The following is a 20,465-nucleotide window of genomic DNA, read 5'->3' as shown; positions in this document are numbered from 1 at the left end:
CCCCAGTACCTCAAAAAAAAAAAAAAAAAAGAAAAAAATTTATAGACACAGGTGATAATATACTTAGCTCTAACTATAATTATGTTCAGACTTCAGAGTGCATCAGACTCATTTGGAGGCCTTATTAAAACAGATCTGGCTGGGCATGGTGGCCAGGCTTGTAATCCCAGTACTGGGAGTCTGAGACAGAAGGATCTCAGGTTCAAGGCTAGTCTCAGAAACTTGGCAAGACCATTTCAAACTTAAGAATAATTCTAAAAAGGGATGGAGGTGTAGCTTAGAATGTCCATGGGTTCAATCCCAGTATCATAACAAAACAAAATAAAACAAAAAACACGGTTTCTGCTGGAAGGTGGCTTATACATCAAAAGCATCTCAGAATATTTAGCTCTGGGAGGAGTGGCCCTGTAAGCCATTCCTTGTTCACTGTAAGCCATTCCTTGTTCATACAGAGCTGAGGATGCTGAGCTCTTAGCAGAGATGAAAATGGCCAGAGTTCCCAAGTAGAGAGGGTGGGGTCAGAATAGGCTTTCATTTTACTATTCTTCCTGCCTTGGAAGGGTTTCCAGCACAATAACTCGGCCATTTGCCCTTCAGATCATATGCATTTATTATGTGCAAGAAACAGGCAACTGAGAATAAAACCATTGACCAGTACTTGGGAAGCTGAGATAGGAGGGTGACAGGTTCGAGGACAGCCTCAGCAAGTAGTGAGACTCTCACTAACCTAGTGAGACCTTGTTTCCAAATATGAAATAAAAAATTGGGCTGGGGGTGTAACGCTAAGGTAGAATGGGTAGAATGCCTCTGGGTTCCACCTCCAGTACCACCAAAATACATACATACATACATGCATACATACATGCATACATGCATACATGCATACATGCATACATACATACATACATACATACATAAAACCATTGATCCAAGATATCTAGGGAAGGTAAGTAATGAATTTAGTTAATTCTATATAAGGAGCCTAATACATAGTCAAATGTAAGAGTTCTAAATATAAAGACAATTTTAGAGACATGATCATTCAGGGACAGATTGCTTTGGACGGAGTATTTATTTATTTAATGAGTTAATTAATTTTTTTGCAGTACTGAGGATGGAACCCAGGGGCACTGTACCTCTGAGATACAACCCCAGCCCTATTTTTTAGTCCTTTTAATTTTGAAACAGGGTCTCACTGAGTTGCGAAGGGCCTCGCTAAGTAGCTGAGGCTGTTCACGACATGCAATCCTCCAGTCTCAGCCTCCTGAATGCTGGGTTCTAAGCATGCGCCACCACGCCTGGCCTGGCCTGAGTATTTAAAGTGGATTGAAAGTTGGTTGTGGTGGTGCACACCTGTAGTCACAGCTACTCCAGAGGCTGAGGCAGGAGGACCGCAATTTCAAGGCCAGCTTGGGAAACTTAGTGAGATCCTGTCTTAAAAAAACGGGGGGAGGGCTGAGGATGTAGCTCAGTACTTGCCTAGCATGTGCAAGGTTTTGGGGTTCAACCCCCAGCATCACAATAAATAAATAAATAAATTTAAAATAAATAAATAAATAAGTGGGTTTTATTTGTATGTTCCAAGGCTGGGGAAAAGTATCTCCCCGGGGGACAGTAAACAAGCAGAGGAACAGAGGTTAAAGTACAGAAAACTAAAGAGAAAGCAGGAGAAACCCAGTTAGAAAGGAGCAGAGACTTAGGATGGGAAGGAAGAGAACCAAGACAGGAGCGGTGTGTTAGGCCAGCGCGTGAGTGACGCCCCAGGGAATTTAGGCTTCCTCTTCCTCATGGCCACCTCGTGCCCCCAAGGAATTAGACTGTCCAGGCAGGTGAGAGCCACAGTGGATATTTGAGGAAGGAAAAAATATAATCATAATTATGCTTTAGATGGTATATGAATAGAATTAGAACTTTTAGAATTAGGATGACTTCAGAGAGCATCTCGTCCAATATTCCCCAAGTGGGAACATTTGTGGCACCTAATTCAGCAAAAATTTGATAAGTTTTATACTAAAAAGAGGTTTGATGGTTAAATAAGTTTTTTTAAATGCTGTGTGACTATTAGTAGGAATGTAAATTAGTACAGCCATTATGGAAAACAGTATGGAGTTTCCTTAAAAAATTAAAAATAGACCTACCAGATGATCCAACAATCCCACTACTGGGTACATATCCAAGGAAGTGAGCTCAATATATCAAAGTGTTATACTCCGATGTTCTCAGTAACCAGGGTAATGTATTAAGATAAATGTCCATCAACAGATGAATGGATAAAGAAATAATGACACACACACACACACACACACACACACACGCACACACACACACATGAATGCTCTTCAGCCATAAAAGTGTGAAATCCTGCATTTGCAACAACATGGATGAGACTGGAGGATATTATGTTAAGTGAACTAAGCCAGGCATGGAAACACAAATGCTGCATGATCTGCCTGTATGTGGCATCTCCCCTCAGGGATGCTGAGAGAGGACCGGTGCTTACCTGCTGCTGGGAGAGTGGGCCGGAGAGAGTGATGGGAATGGTTGGCCACAGGTGCAGTGTTAGTGAGAGAGAGGTCAGTTCTGTGCACCCGGTTACACAGCAGGGTGGCTGTGGTTAACAACAAAGTATTGTGTATTTCAAAGGAGCCAGAAGAAATGATTTTGAACATTCTCATCGCAAAGAATGACAAGTGCTTAAGGTGATGGAAATGGTAATAAATTTGTATATATGTATTGAAATATATTGCACTGCATAAATACAAGCAATTATTATCCATCAATAATTAAAAAACTAAGGGTCTATAGTGCACATCTGTGGTCCCAGGTACTTGGAAGGACAACTTGAGCCCAGGCTTTTGAGATTAGCCTGGGATCAGACCTACCTCAAAAATAAATAAATAAACAAATATGTAAATGAATAAATGAATATAAGACAAAAGAAGAATATATTGTATGAAATTATTATAACAGGTTTCTCTTTTAAACGTGCTCTTTCCCCCTCCAACAGTACCCCTTCTCTTTTTACTTTAAACCTCTTCAGGTCATTAATAAACTCAAACCTATTGTGAATCTTCAAGTAGAGAAGGTAGTCAGCTGCTTTGCCAATTTTACAGACAAGGAACCTGTGGGGTGGACAGAGAATTCCAATGACCCCACAAGTACACTACTCCCACCAGGCGCCCCCTTGCGGAGGAAGACAATAAAGCCAGGGAGATGAGCATGACCAGCCACCCAAGGGTGCCAGCAAGAACAGACACTTGAAAACAGATTTCTGCCAGCGTGGTGTCCTACAGCAGTAAACCCAGTACTTGAGTACTGAGACAGGAGGACCGCAGGGAGAAGGTCAGCATCAGCAACTTAGAGAGACTGTTAAAAAATAAAAAGGGCTGGGGTGCAGCTTAGAGGTAGAATGTCTTTGGTTCAATTCTCACTACTAATCACCTGAAAAAGGAAGGAAGGAAGGAAGGAAGGAAGGAAGGAAGGAAGGAAGGAAGGAAGGAAGGGGCAAAACCTAGTTCTGGGTCTCTGAGCCAGGGAGACTCCTGGAAGTCTTTATGTGAATTTGCATTTCACTGCAACTTTGAGTCCCCTGTGAACAACCAGGCCAGGGTAATTCGAACGGGCTTTCTCTACCTCATGTTGCCTTAAGCTGTCCACGTTTAGGGATCCTTGTCACTGTTTAAGAAATAACTCAGATTTACTCTGACAACCCAGGTGATTTCACGTGCAGGGCCTGGATTAGAAAATAAAACTGTCAGCAGCTTGACACTCAGAGCTGTATTCTTGAAAACAGAGGCCAGGAGGGAGCAGTCAGAGGCTCCACTTCTCTCGCTCTGCATCGGAGAAATATATTTAACCTGAAAATCTGACAGAATGCATGGATTCTTCGCCTTTGAGAAATAGCAAAGATGTGATTATCAAAAGAATTTCTCCATGAGAATAAATGTTTTTATTTTACCATAATTTACTTTAGCCCAGTCAGGCATCATCTATGCATTGGTAGAGGTGCACGGTACAATGCTGGAACAATTAGTTTATTTTTAATTTGGGGGTCCCGAAAAAGGTATACTTGAAGAATGAATACTACCAGTTTATAAATCATGTGATTTTTCTCATGTTATTTATTTGGGAGTAGTCAACAGAGAAGAAAGGGATTTTAAATCACCAAGCTTACATTTTGTTTGCTATGTATGTGTTGGGTACTAAGACAGTGTTCATTCATTAGATAAATATCAACTTGGTCTTTTAAAACTTTTAACACAAAGAATTTCAGATTGGCTAGTTGCTTTAGTTTATTTATTTATTTATTTTTTTGCAGGTCTGGGGATGGAACCCAGGGACATTCAATCTCCAAGCTATGCCCCCTGCCCTATTTTCTTTCTTTCTTTCTTTCTTTCTTTCTTTCTTTCTTTCTTTCTTTCTTTCTTTCTTTCTTTCTTTTCTCCTCCTCCTCCTCCTCCCCCTCCCCCCCCCTCCTCCTCCTCCTCCTCCTCCTCTTCTTCTTCTTCTTCTTCTTCTTCTTCTTCTTCTTCTTCTTCTTCTTCTTTTTTGGTGGTACTGGGGGTGGAACCCAGAGGCTTTCTACCTCCGGACTATACTCCCAGACTCTTTTTTTTTTTTTTTTGAAACAGGGTCTCACTAAGTTGCTGAGAGCCTCACTAAGTAGCTGAGGCTGGCTTCGAACCTATATGATCATCCTGTCTTGGCCTCCCAAGCGCGGGGATTACAAGCGTGTGCCACCATGCCTGGCTTATTCTTTATTTTTGAAACAAGGTCTCACCAAGTTGCAGAGGGCCTCACTAAGTAGCTGAAGCTGTCCGCAAACCATGATCCTCTGGTCTCAGCCTCCCAAAAGCTGGGATTATAAGCGTGCGTGCATCACGCCCGGCTAGATTTTTATTTTATCCATGCATGCAATTTAAATTTCAGGTAGAGTTTTAGGGCTGGAAAGTATTTTAGAGATCTAAAATACTCAATTTACAAATGAGCTGAGACTGAAGCAGAATATAGTTAAGATCAGGCCAGTTTGTGTTCAAGGTGTTCAAGTCTTATTATAGTAAGATATAAAATGTCCACTGAAGAGCTATGTATTAATGTTCAGAACTGATACAATTAAGTCATGAAGGTTGTAATCTTAGTGGGAAAATCCACTGTAATGGCATAACTGGAGAAGGTGGGTGGGTGCTTGGGGTGTGGCGTTAGGGACTGTGCTTTTGTCTTTGAATGCCCCTGCTTGCTCGCACTCGCTGATGTGAGAGCAGAGCCCTCGCTCACTCTCCCTCTCTCTGCTTCCTGCCGCCATGGCCTGAGCTCTCCACATTGAGCTTGACATGGGCTGAAACTCTGAAAGCTCCAGAACTGTGAGCAAATGAATCTTCCTTCCTCTAAGTTGTGTGGTCCATTGTTTTGGATTATGGCACTGACAAGGCTCACTGAAACAGATCCTCTGGCTGACATTCCAAGCCTATCGCTTTGTGAACTGTGTGAGAAGATTGGGGAAAACAGGAGTGCAAACGGGGTGCTGCTGAATCACCCGCTAACATGGTGAGTGAAGGCAACTGCAGTTCATTACACTCAAAACAGAAGCAATTGATTTACAACAGTAGTTTGTGAAGAAACCCATACTGCTTCAACTTGTATTACCTAAAAAATATTTTCCCTAGGTTTTTTTTTTTTTTTTTTTGGTATTGGGGATTGAATCCAGGGGCATTTTATCTCCAAGCGACACCTTCAGACCTCCTATTTTTACACTTTATTTTAAACAAGGTCTCACTAAGTTGTGGAGGGCCTCATTAAGTAGCTGAGGCTGGCTGCAAACTTGCGATCTTCCTGTCTCAGCCTCCCAAGTACTGGGATTACAAGGGTACACCAATACATTCGGCTTTCCTACGTATTTTGATGACCCTTCCTTTCCTCTCCTTTCCTCCCTTTGCCTTCTTCCTTCCTTCCTTCCTTCCTTCCTTCCTTCCTTTCTTCCTTTCTTCCTTTCATTGAGTTCAGGGCATTCTACCACTAAGCTACATCTCCAACCCTTTAAAATTTTTGTTTTGAAACAGGGTCTTACTAAGTTGCTGAGGCTAGCCTTGAACTTGTGATCTTCCTGTCTTAACTTCCTAAGTACTGGATTCCTATGACAGACTTACACATCATCTTTCAAGGGACACATACAACTGTGGGCTTTAGGCAAAGACCAATAACTGAACTGATTCTGGGGAGGAAGAGCCACAAAGGAGACAGAAGAGAAAATATTCGCTCTATAATGAATGAAAGTTTAGCCAGTAGAACTTTCTTAAGTAAGGCCTCCTCATTTTCTTTCTTTGTTATATCCCAAAGACATTAATGGATAGGCCATACAACTTTTTTTTGTGTGTCCTATTGGGGATGAATATAGGGGCATTCTAACTCTGAGCTACACCCCTAACCCTATTTTTAATTTTTTTTTTTTAATTTGAACAGGATCTCACTTAGTTGCTGAGGGCCTCACTAAGTAGCTGAGGCTGGCTGCAAATCAGTGATCTTCCTGTCTCAGCCTCCAAAGTACTGGGATTGTAAGCATGGGCCACTACATCTGGCTCTATTTTTTCTACCTTAACACATTTCTTGACACTTGTACAAAGCAAAATAGTCTGCACTTCTTGCTCTTTTCTCTTGATTTGGTCAATAACAATAACAACAGTAATAACAAATGTATACATTACGTTCAAACAACCTAAAATTCTCTGTCTGAAGATGGTCTTACTAGCCGGGCGTGGTGGCGCACGCTTGTAATCCCAGCATTCAGGAGGCTTAGACTGGAGGATCGCTGTTCGCGGACAGCCTCAACTACTTAGTGAGGCCCTCTGCAACTCAGTGAGATCCGGTTTTAAAATAAAGAATAAAAATAGGGCGTGGGTATAGCTCAGAGGTCGAATGTCCCTTGGGTTCCATCCCCAGATTTGGAAAAAAAAAAGTTGGTTTTACAGCTTGTAAAGAGGAAGAACAAGGAAACTTGAGATCCATACTAGATTCAGAAGAAAAAATTAGATGCAATTTCTAGGAAAATATTTTCAAGTCATAATCAAACTGTATGTAGAAGTGGAAAAGTGAGGCCACCAAGATAGAGAATGATGAGTCTATAATTGGTTTTGCTTCCTGGATTTGTTTTAATCCTCTTTAAATAGGTGTGTGTGTGTGTGTGTGTGTGTGTGTGTGTGTGTGTGTGTGTGTTTTACTTGGGATTGAACCCAGGAACATTCTACCTTCAAGCTACACCCCTATTCCTATTTTATTTTTTATTTGAAAACAAGGTCTCATTAAGTTGCTGAGGCTGGCCATAAGCCTTCGATCCTCCTGTTTTGGCTTCTCAAGTACCGGGGTCACAAATGTGCAGCACCACCACTGGCTTAAAAGATTATTTAAAAAAATTTTTTTTGTGGGTCTGGGGATATTTGACCTCTGAGCTATACCCCCTGCCCAATTTTTTATTATTTATTTTGAAACAGGGTCTCACTGAGTTGCAGAGGGCCTCACGTAAGTAGCTGAGGCTGACCGCAAACCGCGATCCTCTGGTCTCAGTCTCCCAAATGCTGGGATTACAAGCGTGCGCCACCGCACCTGGCAAAAAGATTATTTTTATGTTGGCCCGATGGAGGAGTTTCTCCATGAGCCTTTAACACACTTGACAAACACCTCATATGGTTTTGAGGTATCCTCTGTGCTTACTACAATTGCCTGAGGGCAAAATGACTTAATACCCAGTGTGGAGAGAGAGGGAGCTCTGCTCTTCTGCAGAGCCAACGCTCCTGTCTCTCCGCAGAGGCAGCTGGGGCACTGGCCTCTGTGAGTGGAGCTGTCAGTGGCGGCTCATTAGCAGCTGGTGGGAAAGGTCCAGGTCCATCTCCATGCAGAGGTCCTGGCCTCTGCTCAGCATCCCATATGGATCCAGCCCCAGGCAGAGCATCCATGTTATTCCATTTCAAGACTTTCCCTAAAGCACCTCCAGGGGTTACAACCCCGAACCTCCAACTACCTCAGGAGCGGTAAGTGATTATTTATATAGACAGGAAGTTCACTTTTACATAGTGTGTCATCGTGTGGACACTTTAAATGTGTGCCCTTCCAAGGATATTCTCATATTTCTGACACCATATTCATAGGTCGGAAAATTGATACCCATCTTGGCTGGTAGGTATGACCCAAGATTAACATCTGTATCTGTCTGTTTGTAATATTTGGCTTTTTACATCATTGTATAGTTTTCAAGCATGAGGTTTCTTTTTTGTGTGTGGTACTGGGGGTGGAACCCAGGGTCTTTTCTACCTCTGGGCTAGACTCCCAGACCTATTTTATATTTTGTTTGGAAACAGGTTCTCACTAAGTTGTCGAGAGCCTCACTAAGTAGCTGAGGCTGGCTTCGAGCCTGTGTGATCCTCCTGTCTCAGCCTCCCAAGCCCTGGGATTACAAGCGTGGACCACCACGTCCGGCTTCAAACATGAGGTTTCTAAGAGACCCCTCAGGGCCCCAGGGAGCTAGGAGGCAGGAAGGAGAGTGAGTGCCCCCATCAGCATCTCTACTCTTACTGATGAATATATCATTCCATGTATGTATTTGGATACAGCTCTCCCGACTAGAGACTGCCACCACTGTCTGCCCAGACTCCCAAGAGGCAGAATGGTTCCTATAGGAAGTACAGTTTGACGCTCCAGTGGCTCCAAATATTTTTTTTTTCCTGTTGTGACAACAGTGAAGATGGCTTGAAATAAGTGAGCTGCTATGTCAGGCTTGGGAAGATTTGCATCAATGTGAGATTTCTGTGTAAGCACATTTTAAGCCGTGCTCTCTTCCTTGGGTGTGCCTATGCAACAGCTTTGTATGCATTTCAAAGGTCAGGAAAAGCATCCTGACCAACCAGCTCTCCATTCTGTGACCAAAAAGTTAGGGTGGAGAGTGGCACAGGCCTAGAACCCCAGTACTTGGAAGGCTGAGAGAGAAGGATCGCAGGTTCGAAGCCAGCCTTGGCTACTTAGGCTCTCAGCAACCTAGTGTGATCCTGTGTCCAAATAATAAATAAAAAAAATTAAAAATCGGGCTGGGGGGTAGATTGGAGGTAGAATGCTTCTGGGTTCAATCCCCAGCTCCCCCCCCCCCAAAAAAAAAAGCCCTAAATGTTCCCTGTCTGCAGGAAACACTTTGAGACATTTGATAGTCAAAGTTAAAAAAGATTATGGTCCTTGTAGCCAAGAAGTTTATAAGTGTGCGGAGATCAACACGTCCCTGACCGTCCCAGAAGCGTCTCCCGTGGACAGGTTCCCAATGCATTGAGACATAGTGACCGCTAGATGGCGCGCGATAGCCAAGGAAGCTGGGCTGCATCTAGGGAATGGAATTTAAGAGCCGAACTGATGTCTGTCTCCTTAAAAAAACCACTGTGCGTGCGCTTTGGTGGAAGGAAGGGAGGTCTGGAGGGAATTCGCGCGGTGGCCGGAGCAGCTCCAGGGGACCGCTGATGGAGCCATTATCACTCCGTGATTACAGCGGCAGAGCGGGCCCGCCCGGCTGGATGGGGGGAGGAGGAGGACTCCTGGACCATCTTTTCCCAGTCTGGAAAGACAGAGCCCGGGCTCCCGAGCCCAGAGGCGGCGATGCCCGCGCCCCGCAAGGGAGCCCGTCCGGCCCTGCGGGATCACAAGCGCTGCGGCCGCGGGGCATCTGCCGGGCGGCCCCCTCCTCTCCAAGCACAGCCAGGGCTGGGGTTCTGGGGGCTGAGGGCCTGGGGGCTCGGGCCTCGGTTGGAGCATCAGAGAACTGCAAACTCGCACATCGCCACCAATCGCAACCTATTAGGGCACACAGCCTGGCTGCTCACCATACTTTTAGGGCCCCCCCAACAGCACTTTTAATCAGAAGAAAATTTTTAATATAGCCAAACCTGGATTATGTTCACCGTTATATTAATGCAGCTTTAAGATATAACTTTAAATATTCTATATTAATATTCTTCTTTTGCGGTACATAATACCTTTGAGCTACGTCCCCAGCCCGATTTTATTCTTTATTTTGAAACAGGGTTTCACTGAGCTGCGGAGGGCCTCCCTAAGTAGCTGAGGATGGTGAACCTAGATCCTCCTCTCTCAGCCTCCCAAGTCCTGGGATTACAAGCGTGTGCCACCACACCCGCCTATACTAATATTCTTAATATTGATAGAGACAAAAGGCCCGAGATCCCAGGAAGTCATAATGAGGCCATGATAAGTTGACCCCTCCTCAATGTGTGACTATCACTTTTACAACCTACACGGGGGTAAGGCTTAGTAATTTGAATATGTCTCCTGAGGAGTCATCTGAGATGCAAGGAGGGGGGCTCAAGCTTCTACACAGGTCCATGGATTCGTTGCCCCCAGTTCTGAGGACATGTGGGCTTGGCTGGACCTTCAGAGGAAGTGGACTTGCTCTTCTGGTCTGTGAGGCAAGCATCAGGAGAGCCCCGGGGAAAGGCCGGGTCCCCAGAACCGTAGGTGGCCTTGAGAATGTAAATTAGCATGTTTGGATCTCACTTTTCTGTTCTAGAAAAAGAAATATTTAAACCAGGTGATCACTAATGTTCCCCCAATTCAAACACAGATCTCCCATTCTGTGAATGCCCTTTAGGGATTAAAAGAACATCTTGAAGATCCACAATTAAGTCACGCTGTCACTGCTTCATCCCTGCATTGCTATTGGCTAAAAATGTTTTCCTTATAGTTTGCTGCTGAAAGGTAGAGTCCGAGTGAGAATAAGCATCCATTGAGAAGCAGAGCATGGCACCATAGTGCAGATGAGTAGGTTATTAATGGGGGTTCATTCTGGCCTGAAGGGGCAGCCGTGTGGGACCCTGGTTTTCAGTTCTTCACCACTCTCACTGTTGGTGTTGGTCATTCTTTTGAGAGTGGATTGTGAATAGCATCATAGCATCATGCTTTTTTTTTTTTTATGATACTAGGGGTTAGACTCAGAAGCATTTTACCTCCGAGCTACATCCCCAGCCTGATCTTATTTCTTATTTTGAAACAAGTTCTCACTAGGTTGCTGAGAATCTCCCTAAATTGCTGAAGAAAAGAAAAGAAATGAAATTGGAGACTAATGGAAGGTATTGGGCACTGCAGCCAGCATTGCGGCTCCCTACTGGAAGCAAGAGTTAAACAGAAAATCCCTAGTGATGGACTCCCAGGAGGCCAAGGGCCGCCCGTGTGACCTCAAAGCACACAGGAGGCTGCATGAGGGAGAGTCCGCAGCTGCCCTGGCTGGGAAGGGGCCTCTCAGCAGCACATCTGAAGGCGGCACTGGAAGTTTGGGTCTTAGGTTCCTGAGAGTGAACACATTTCTTTTCCTTTGCATTCTAAGAATGTGACAAAATGTTATAGGAATTTTTATTTGAAGTGTAGAGACTAATACAATTCATTAAAGGTTAATTAGACCGAAGTGTGTTGTCAGTTTTTTCTAAATAGATCAGAACCACTGTATATCCAGTATATCCAGTAGGAGGGTTTATAAGACTCGTGTGTGTGTGTGTGTGTGTGTGTGTGTGTGTGTGTGTGTTACTGTGGACTGAACCAAAGGGTGCTCTACCTCTGGCCTTACCCCAGCCCTGTTTTATTTTTATATTGAAACAGGTCTCAGTATGCCATGGCATGCTGGCCTGGAACCTGCGATCCTCCTGTTTCAGCCTCCCAAGCACTGGGATCACAGGTGCGTGGCATCACAACCCACAGGGTTTATATGATTCTTTATGCAAAGAGGCAGCAGAATAGGGTCAAGGGCGCACAGACCTGGGTTTGGATTCCAGCCACAGTACTTGGCAATTGTATGACCAACAGAACTACTTATTCTTCTCCAAAATACAGTTTCTCCAATTGGATACCTACTTTGTGTAGTTATTTATTAAGATTATTGTCAACAGTAGCTATTATTACTGCTTTTATTGTCTTTATTGTGATGAGTGACATCTACCAACTTTTTAGGGCTGCTATAAGAGTCTGACACACAACACGTTCTCTAGAGAAAATGCGTCTTTGTTCCACGCCTTTGCTGAAAGCATCCTGAATGCCGGACTGTAATTAATTTCAGTGTTTACCATTTACCAGTCTTGAGGTCTGGCTATTTTTTAAGGAGGCTCTTTAGAAATCCAAGGAGATAATGCGTTTTAGATGGCTTTGCATTTCTGAAATCTCCAACTTGCACAGCTAACTGGCACAAAAGCCCTCCACACCTCTGGATTTTCGCAGCAGCCTAAATGAGAGATGACTCCAGTCGCTGGAAATGCTGGTGGAATACTGAGCAAGCTGTGATTTATTCGGGTTTTCAGTTGATAAATCATGGAAAGTTCTTACACTGGCTTATACTTTTTATACCACAGATGGATTTATTCAGGGAGTTTTCAAAAGGTGAGTGGCAAGCCGAGGCGCTGGTACCAGTGTGGCGCTTCCCGCTACGAACCCGCGCCCGGCAAATGTTTCTAGCCGACGCAATGCTAGCCTCGTTTACAGGGCGGATCAGGAACACGGATGCTGAGCCGAACGTGAGATATTCACCTAAGAATCGCACGAGGATTTTAAAATTGCTCCTCTTCTTCTCCTGTTCATTTGTTTATTTTGCTGTTGGTTCTGGGAGTTGAACCCAGGGCCTTATGGGTAATACTCTCCCCTCCCAGAATTACCATCACAAACTTACTTTTCCACTCTGACATTAGGTGGGGAAAAAAGGGGAAAGAAAAGAAAAAGACTTGATTGGAATGTGTTTCACATTTTTTAATGGAACTAAGTTAATGGTCTGTTGGCCTCACCTGTACATATAATACTCGTGGGGCATAGACAGGAAATGCTTCTCAGCTTCACTGGACGGGCTTCCTCCTGAGGCAAGGGAGTGCTCCGACTTCCCTTTCTGTAGGTCATTTCCTTTAGAAAACTTGTAAGTAGACATTTTTCTCTGCCCCTTTGACATATAAATCTTTTACAAGGCCTCTTGCCAATTTTCCCACTCAGGAATGTTTTCTCAAGGGTTTGGGAGTCAACCATTTTTGGTGCTGAGGATTAAACCCAGGGTGTGTTCTACCTCTGAGCTAAACCCCCGGCCCTATTTTGTGTTGAAACAGGGTCTCACTAAGTTGCTGAGGTTGGCCTTGAACCTGCGATCCTTTTGTCTCAACCTCCCAAGTACTGGGATTACAGGCTTTTCCCCCCACGCTTGCCCTGAGAACCATCCGATGCATTCCTCAGCAAGTGAGCACCTTGCCTCCCAGTCTCTAAGGGAAGCAGGAGCCTGACTGGGGCAGGCGCCTTCCTGTAGGCCGAAGGACAGAAGTAGGCAGTGGCACTGACCTCTCATTCCCATCCCCCTCACAGGCCTGACCTCCGCCTGGCTGCCTCACTAGCTTGCATTGGCCTCTGAGCTCGTCAGTGATGTCCCCCCACACCCACGTGAGGCGGCCCACGATGAGCCCCTGGCGCTTCCCTCTCCTGCACCATGTCTTCTCCTACATTCTCTCCTTTTTTGACAATCCTGTTTCTCCAGTTCTTGACCTACCCTGTAAATGAGGCCGGCATGGCAATACCCAACACCAGTGCTGGGTGTTGTCAGAGTTCTGCCCCCAGCGGTCTGTCCCTCGTGCCTGCTCATCACCCTGGGCCATTTCCAGCTGTTGTCTGGTGGCTGCTGGGTCCCCGGTGTGTGCTCTCAGCCCTGGACTCTCTCCTGGCCTCCGGACTCTGCTTCATAGTTAAAGGTCAGTCCACCCTAGTGCCCATTTCCTTAGCATCTGTTTCCCCTCCAACACATTCTCTGGAGTGTTTTTAAGTCCTCGAGGGATCTTATTGCCTTAATTTTTTCATTTAAAGGTTTGAAAATATGAATTAATCTATGTACCGCCCTCCATACCTATTTGTATCTTTTATTAAGTGTTTTCCGAAAAGGTACTATTTTGTGAATAATAAACCAAATATCTTGTAGAACACTTTAAGGACTCTTTGATGCTTACTTTGAAGACTTTTTGAGCTTTCTAAAATTTATTAAAGCTTAACTTTTTTTTCTAGTCAGTGTTGGGGATCAAACTCAGGGCTTTCAAGCATGCTGGGCAAATGCTCTACTAATAAGCCAGAGCCTTCGTCCCTAAAGTCTAACTTTAAAAGACCCTATGTCACAGGGGAGAGAGGGACATTAGGACACCAGTGTGGATGAAGACAGTATGACAGTGTTTTTAAGCAGCCTGGCTTTCAGTGACTTGTCTTCCTCTGCTCCCTCTTCCTTCTATTCTGAGACCCCTTCATCCCTGCTCCTTCCAAAACCACTGTAATTACCTTGAATCTCCCAGCAACCTCTGCTTTGTCCTCCTTGCCCTTTCTGCCCAGGCCGCCACCACCACACACCAGAATCCCGCTCATTATCACTGTCTGCCCACACGTCTGCCCTGACATTCCCGCCTCTGTGGCACTAATTATTCTCTCTGTACTCCGTACTATTACTATTTGCATCCTGATTATAGCACATAAGAGGTTCTATTAGGTATTTTTGTATTTGCTTTGACTTCCCTTCCTAGGCATTTGGCTCTTTGAGGGCAGATTTGTCTTTGGGTCCTGGTGTCTATGATCGTGTCTGACTCATGGCAGATAATCCATAATTGTTCAGTGCAGTGAGAATGAACGGGGACCCAAATTGTGCCTGCGTCATCATTTACTTGTTTATTTTCTGTAACAGTAAAGAGAAGTGCCAAAGGGGGTAAGAGGCTGGATAACTGCTGACTTAAGAAAAATTATCCAACATTTGGAAATAAGGAGAAAAGTTGACTGCTTGACTTCAGTATGTGTTCGAACACTAACCATCCCACCTAGTGGATGGAGACCATCTGTGGGCCAATTTGATCAGCTGTCTGCTTTTGTACAACCTGCAAGTTAAGACCAGCTTTTTACATTTTTAAATGGTTAAATTTTAAATGGTTATATAAGCACTTACATAATACCATCGATTTTGCCTTGGGCTTGCAAGTCTAAAATGTTTACTATCTGGCCCTTGAAGACAAAGTTTGCAGATGTCTAGCAGGCAGTAACTTTGCTTGACTCAGTATCTACTACTGACTGTGGCCCAGACAGCTTACAACTGTAAAGGTAGTGAATCCCTAGAAAATTGTCCAGATACAATGATTGTGCTCTCTGCTTCCTATTTGCTAATCTTCTTTCACCATTCCCTTTTGTTCTTTGACTATATAAAATCTCAGTTTTTCTGGGCATGGTGGTGCACGCTTGTGATCCCGGAACTTGGGAGGCTGAGACAGGAGGATCACAGGTTCACAGCCAGCCTCAGCTACTTAGTGAGGGCCTCCTCAGCTTAGTGAGACCCTGTTTCCAAATAAAGAATGAAACAATAGGGCTGGGGGTGTAGCTTGGAGGTAGAATGACCCTGATTTCAATCCCCAGTACTGCCCCCCCCCAAAAAAAAAAAGCTTAAAAAAAGGTTTCAGTATTCTATTTACACCAGCTTTGTCATCATAATGATTTTCTTATTAATAAGGTAAATAAGTCTTTGGCATATGATCTGTCTTCTGTATGATGATTACAGTTTTCACATTTTGAGGGCGATTCTTTGCATTGGTAAGGAAGGCAGAGTGGATAGGGCAGGTGGTTCTGCCCGCTGAGGGAGCCCTGGAAAGGAGGTGGGTGGCACTGATTTAAGAAGATCCTAAGGGAAACACAAAAGGGTGAGAAATCCCCAAACTCAGCTTGCTGTGTAGTATTTTACCATTTTGCCTGGAAACAGGTTAAAATTGGAGCGTGGCTTGTTCATTTTCCTAAGACAGATTCTTGGGATTCTGTCCCATAGACAGAACTAAACATTTATTCTTGACACAGTATTTCTAGCATTTGCCTTTTTTTCCTCTCTGAAGGTTTCCCATTTAATTCTCTTTCAAGGAGAATTTTCTCAGTAGATTGGGCTAGCATCAGTGAGTTCAAGCAAATGCCCCAAAAATCTAAACCCGACATGAGGAGGTATTCTCTATCTGCTAAAATGACCTTCTGGTGTTACCAGGGACGTTGATTAACAGGCCTCTCTTCTGTAAGTTTGGAAGATGGCATCAGCACATACCTTCCATAGCTGGAAAGACTACACCAATGATAGCCAAGAGTCGTGTAAATTGGAGTTTGAGTCCTTGTTCTCCAGGAACCTGATGTAATTATCTTCATTCAAGGTCCAGGGACCTGAGATCAGCAAGATCATCTGGCTGCACTGGTTGGTTGTACTAAGGGGATGGTTTAATCAGCTTGTCTGCCAATCACCTTGACAGTACACACTTAAATATACCACCCAAAGAAGAACTTGGACCAGCCAGTCACACTGAAAATTCAGAAGCAAAGTGGCTATCATATTGTTGGATATAAAAAGGAAGAAAATGACTGATGATCTTCTGCAATATTTTCCCTTAATTTCTTTTTAAAATTTAGACACTTATTTCTCCTATAATTAAAATAGGGGCCTGGGGAGCTCAGCGATAGAGCACTTGCTTAACATGCATGAGGCCCTGAATTCAATCCCCAACACAAACAACAACAACAACAACCCTCAGTAATGTGTATTTATTTCTATAAACTAATACTGTATAGGATTTTTTTTTTCAGTACTGGGGATTGAACCCAAGGGCATTCTACCTCTGAGCTACATCCCCAGCCCTGTTCCCTCCCTCCCTCCCTCCCTCCTTTCTTTCTTTCTTTCTTTCTTTCTTTCTTTCTTTCTTTCTTTCTTTCTTTCTTTCTTTCTTCTTTCTTTCCTTCTTGTTTCTTTTCTTTTTTTGAGGTATTGGGGATAGAACCCAGAAGCATTCTACCTCTGAGGTATACCCCAGCCCTATTTTTAATTCTTTATTTTAAAACAGGGTCTCACTGAGTTGCAGAGGGCCTCACTAAATATCTGGGGCTGTCCTTGAACTGCGATCCTCCTGTCTCAGCCTCTAAAATGCTGGGATTACAAGCATGCACCACCACAACTGGCTTTTTATTCTTTTTTTTGAAACAGGGTCTCACTAAGTTGTGGAGGGCCTCACTAAGTAGCTAAGGCTGGTAGCAAACCTGCGACCCTCCTGTCTCAGCCTCCAAAGTACTAGGATTGTAAGCACATGCCACCACACCCCGCTGTTTAGGAATGTTGATGCCAGAAACACTTTACTATAAGTGTACAGGTTTTTTAAAAACAATGAACACTGTTCTTTTGCTTGTCTTTGTGGTACTGGGGATTGAATCCAGGGACATTCTATCTTTATTCTATATCCCCAGGCCCTTTCTAAAAAAATTGTTTTCTTTTGAAACAGGGTCTCACTAAGTTGCTAAGAGTTTGCTATATTGTTATGTCTGTGCTCCTCCTGTCTCGGCCTTCCAAGTACTGGGATTACATGTGCTGCCATGTCAAGCAAAGACAAAAAAAAAAAAAAAACAAAAAAAAAAACTCACCCCACAAAAAAAAAAACCCTCAAGAACCCATTGTTTAAATTTCATGTTAAAGAAGTTTTATAAGGTATGTAAATTCATAGAATTAAGAGATTAAGTCTGTTCAGAATCAATTGCGGTGAGTTTGGGGTTTTAGTGCTAGTTTTGCCCTGGATTGAAAGAGGAGGAGGAGGAGGAGGTGTGAAGAACCTCCCGGGGTAGTTGACAAGGTTGCAGGAACCCCAGTGTCCTGCCCCCAGGCCTGGCCCTTCCCACCTGTTGCCAGCCAGCTCTCAGTCCTCACCACCACCAGTCTTCACAGGCCGGCTCCTGGACCAACGCAAAAGGACCAGAATTCTTCACATGAAATCTACTACATTCTCTTTGGTCCAGCAGAAATTTCAAGAGAACTCAGTACTCTTCATTTGGGACCATGCAAAGCCCGAGGAATTTGCATGAAGTCCAGCATTTAAGAAAGTGATCATATTAGGCCGGGTGTGATGGCGCACACTTGTAACCCCAGCATTTGGGAAGCAGAGACAGGAGGATCGAGGTTCACGGACAGCCTCGTCTACTCAGCGAGGCCTTTTGCAACTCAGTGAGACCCTGTTTCAAAATAAAGAGACTAAAAAAATAGGGCTGGGGGTGTAGCTTGGAGGTGCAATGCTCCTGTGTTCCATTCACAGTATTGAAAAAAAAAAAAAAGAAAGAAAGAACGAAAGAAAAAGAAAGTGATCATTAAAAAGTAATTTTGAATGAAAAAGACCTAGCTTTGATCCCAGCATAATTTAAAGATGTTCCTTTTCCCTTTTCTACAACTCCTCTGGGTGGGGACTGACTTTCATATACTTTGTGCTACTTGGTGAAGGGCAGAGAGCTTACTTTTTGGATTAAGCGTGTAGAATATGGTCACAGTTGGACAATGAGCTCTAGTGCCCACTTGCTGCTCACATATGGGAATTTACCTTTTGTTTTTGGTGAAGTAACTAGCCCAGCCCATCTGGCCAGTGCCTATCCCTGTTTCCATCCATCGTTTGTCACTTCTTTTTTTTTTTAATTTTTATTTTTAATTGGTGCACTGTATTCATACATCATAGTGGGATACATACTTTTGTAGACATACATGCACACATTGCCCAGTCAGCCCCCACCCGATCCCCACCCCATTCTCTCCCTATCCCTCCCTCCCATGCTTGGCTTAGTGATTGACATCTAGTATTATAGCAATTTATCAAAAATTAAAAATGATAATCTCACATAACAGTTTCATTTGTCTGATACCAAGCTTTTGATGACTTAAAGATAACATTTCAATATTTCTTTTTGCTTTCTTTCTTACCAGAGAATCTATTTTTTCTATTTTTTAGGTGAAACTATCATATATTTATATATTTATTTTTCAGAAAAAAAATCTATCCTAATATGGAATATGGACTCTAGGTACCCACAACAATCTTGAAAAAGAACAAAGCTAGAAGATGTATATTTTCTGATTTCAAACCTTTATAAAGCTACAATAATTGAAACAGTGTAGTACTATTCTAAAGGCAGATATATAAACCATTGGAGTTAAATAAAAGCCTAGAGCTAAATTCTTCCCTATATTGTCAAGTTATTTTTGACAAGGTTTCCACAAACATTTGGTGGTGGAAATAATAATCTTTTAACTAAATATTGTTGAAACATAATAATTACATGGAAAAGAATAAAGTTGGACCCTTACCTAATCCCATATACAAATATTAACTCAAAATAGATAAAAGACCTAAATATAAATCTTAAGACTATAAACTTTTAGGAGAAAATCTGGGTCATAAAACCTCACAACATTGAAATTGGCAGTGATTTCTTGGTTATGATTTCAATGGCACAGGCAACAGAGGAGTATACAAACTCCCTAAAAAAAAATTGTATATCCAAAGACAATGTAAACAGAGTTAACAGTTACTAATAGAATGGGATAAAATATTTCCAAATGCTATATCTGAAGGTATATGAATATTCCAACTAGAAATCCTAAAAATTAACAACAATAAAGGCAAACAATACCCTTTAGAGATAGGTAAAAGACTAACATAAATAATGAATCTCCACAGATAACCAATCTTAGTTGTCTGTTGGATGGAAAATCTTGTTTCTCTAGTTCTGATGTGTGTTACCTATTTCTTCTTTGTAGTTAATCTCTTTGAGTATTTTCTCTAGTGCTGGTTTTGAAGACATAAATTCCTTCAGTTTCTGTTTGTCATGGAAGCTTCTTATTTCTCCATCTAATTTGATAGAAAGTTTTGCTGGGTAGGAAATTTTTGGCTGGAAGTTGTTTTCTTTCAAAATTGGGAATATGTTACTCCAAGCCCTTCTGGCTCTCATAACTTGGTTTGGGAAGTCTGAAGTGATTCTAATTGGTTTGCCTCTGAATGTCACTTGGCCCTTTGCTTTTGTTGCCTTTAAGATTCTCTGCTTGGCTTCCACATTGGTCATTTTGACAATTATGTGGCGTGGGGATCCTCTTCTCTGATCCTGTCTAAAGGGAGTTCTATAAGTTTCCTGGATCTGCGTATCGACCTCTTGCTCTATGTCTGGAAAATTTTCTGCTATTACTTCCTTGAAGAGATTGTTGATCCCTTTGGTTTAACTTTCTTTTCCCTCCTCTATTCCAATTATTCTTAGGTTAGCTCTCTTAAAATGGGCCCATATTTCTTCAATATCAGATTCCTGCTGTCGGATATTTTTTTCTAGATTAGAAACTATGCGTTCATTTTTGGAATGATCATCTTCTAAGAGCGAGATTCTGTTCTCCATGTGTTCTAATTGGTTGTTTGTGCTTTGAATTGAGGCCTTTACTTCATTAATTGCATCCTTTATCTCCTTTTGGCTCTCTCTGAGTTCTTTTCGAAGCACCTCTATTATTTCTGCAGTTATTTTCCTGATTTGATCTTCTAGAAATCTCTGATTTTCTGTTTTATCGGGTTCTGATGTTGTGGGGTTGTGAGCATTCATTGCTCCAGTATTATTCCTCTTTCCCATGATTTCGGAAGTTTGTGCCTTTT

General features: G+C 43.0%; 1 protein-coding gene across 1 annotated transcript in view; it reads right to left on the bottom strand.

The window, feature by feature from the left end:
• Window positions 1-20,465, bottom strand: part of IMPG1 (interphotoreceptor matrix proteoglycan 1) — a gene marked incomplete at both ends in the record, with an annotated part of 162,788 nt that overhangs the window by 10,103 nt on the left and 132,220 nt on the right. The window lies entirely within an intron of this gene.

The sequence above is a fragment of the Muscardinus avellanarius genome (assembly GCF_963383645.1).
Source record: "Muscardinus avellanarius genome assembly, chromosome: 8".
In the NCBI taxonomy this organism is placed as follows: Eukaryota; Metazoa; Chordata; class Mammalia; order Rodentia; family Gliridae; genus Muscardinus; species Muscardinus avellanarius.
Note: the sequence above shows the minus strand (reverse complement) of the source record. Positions and strands in the feature narration are given on the sequence as shown.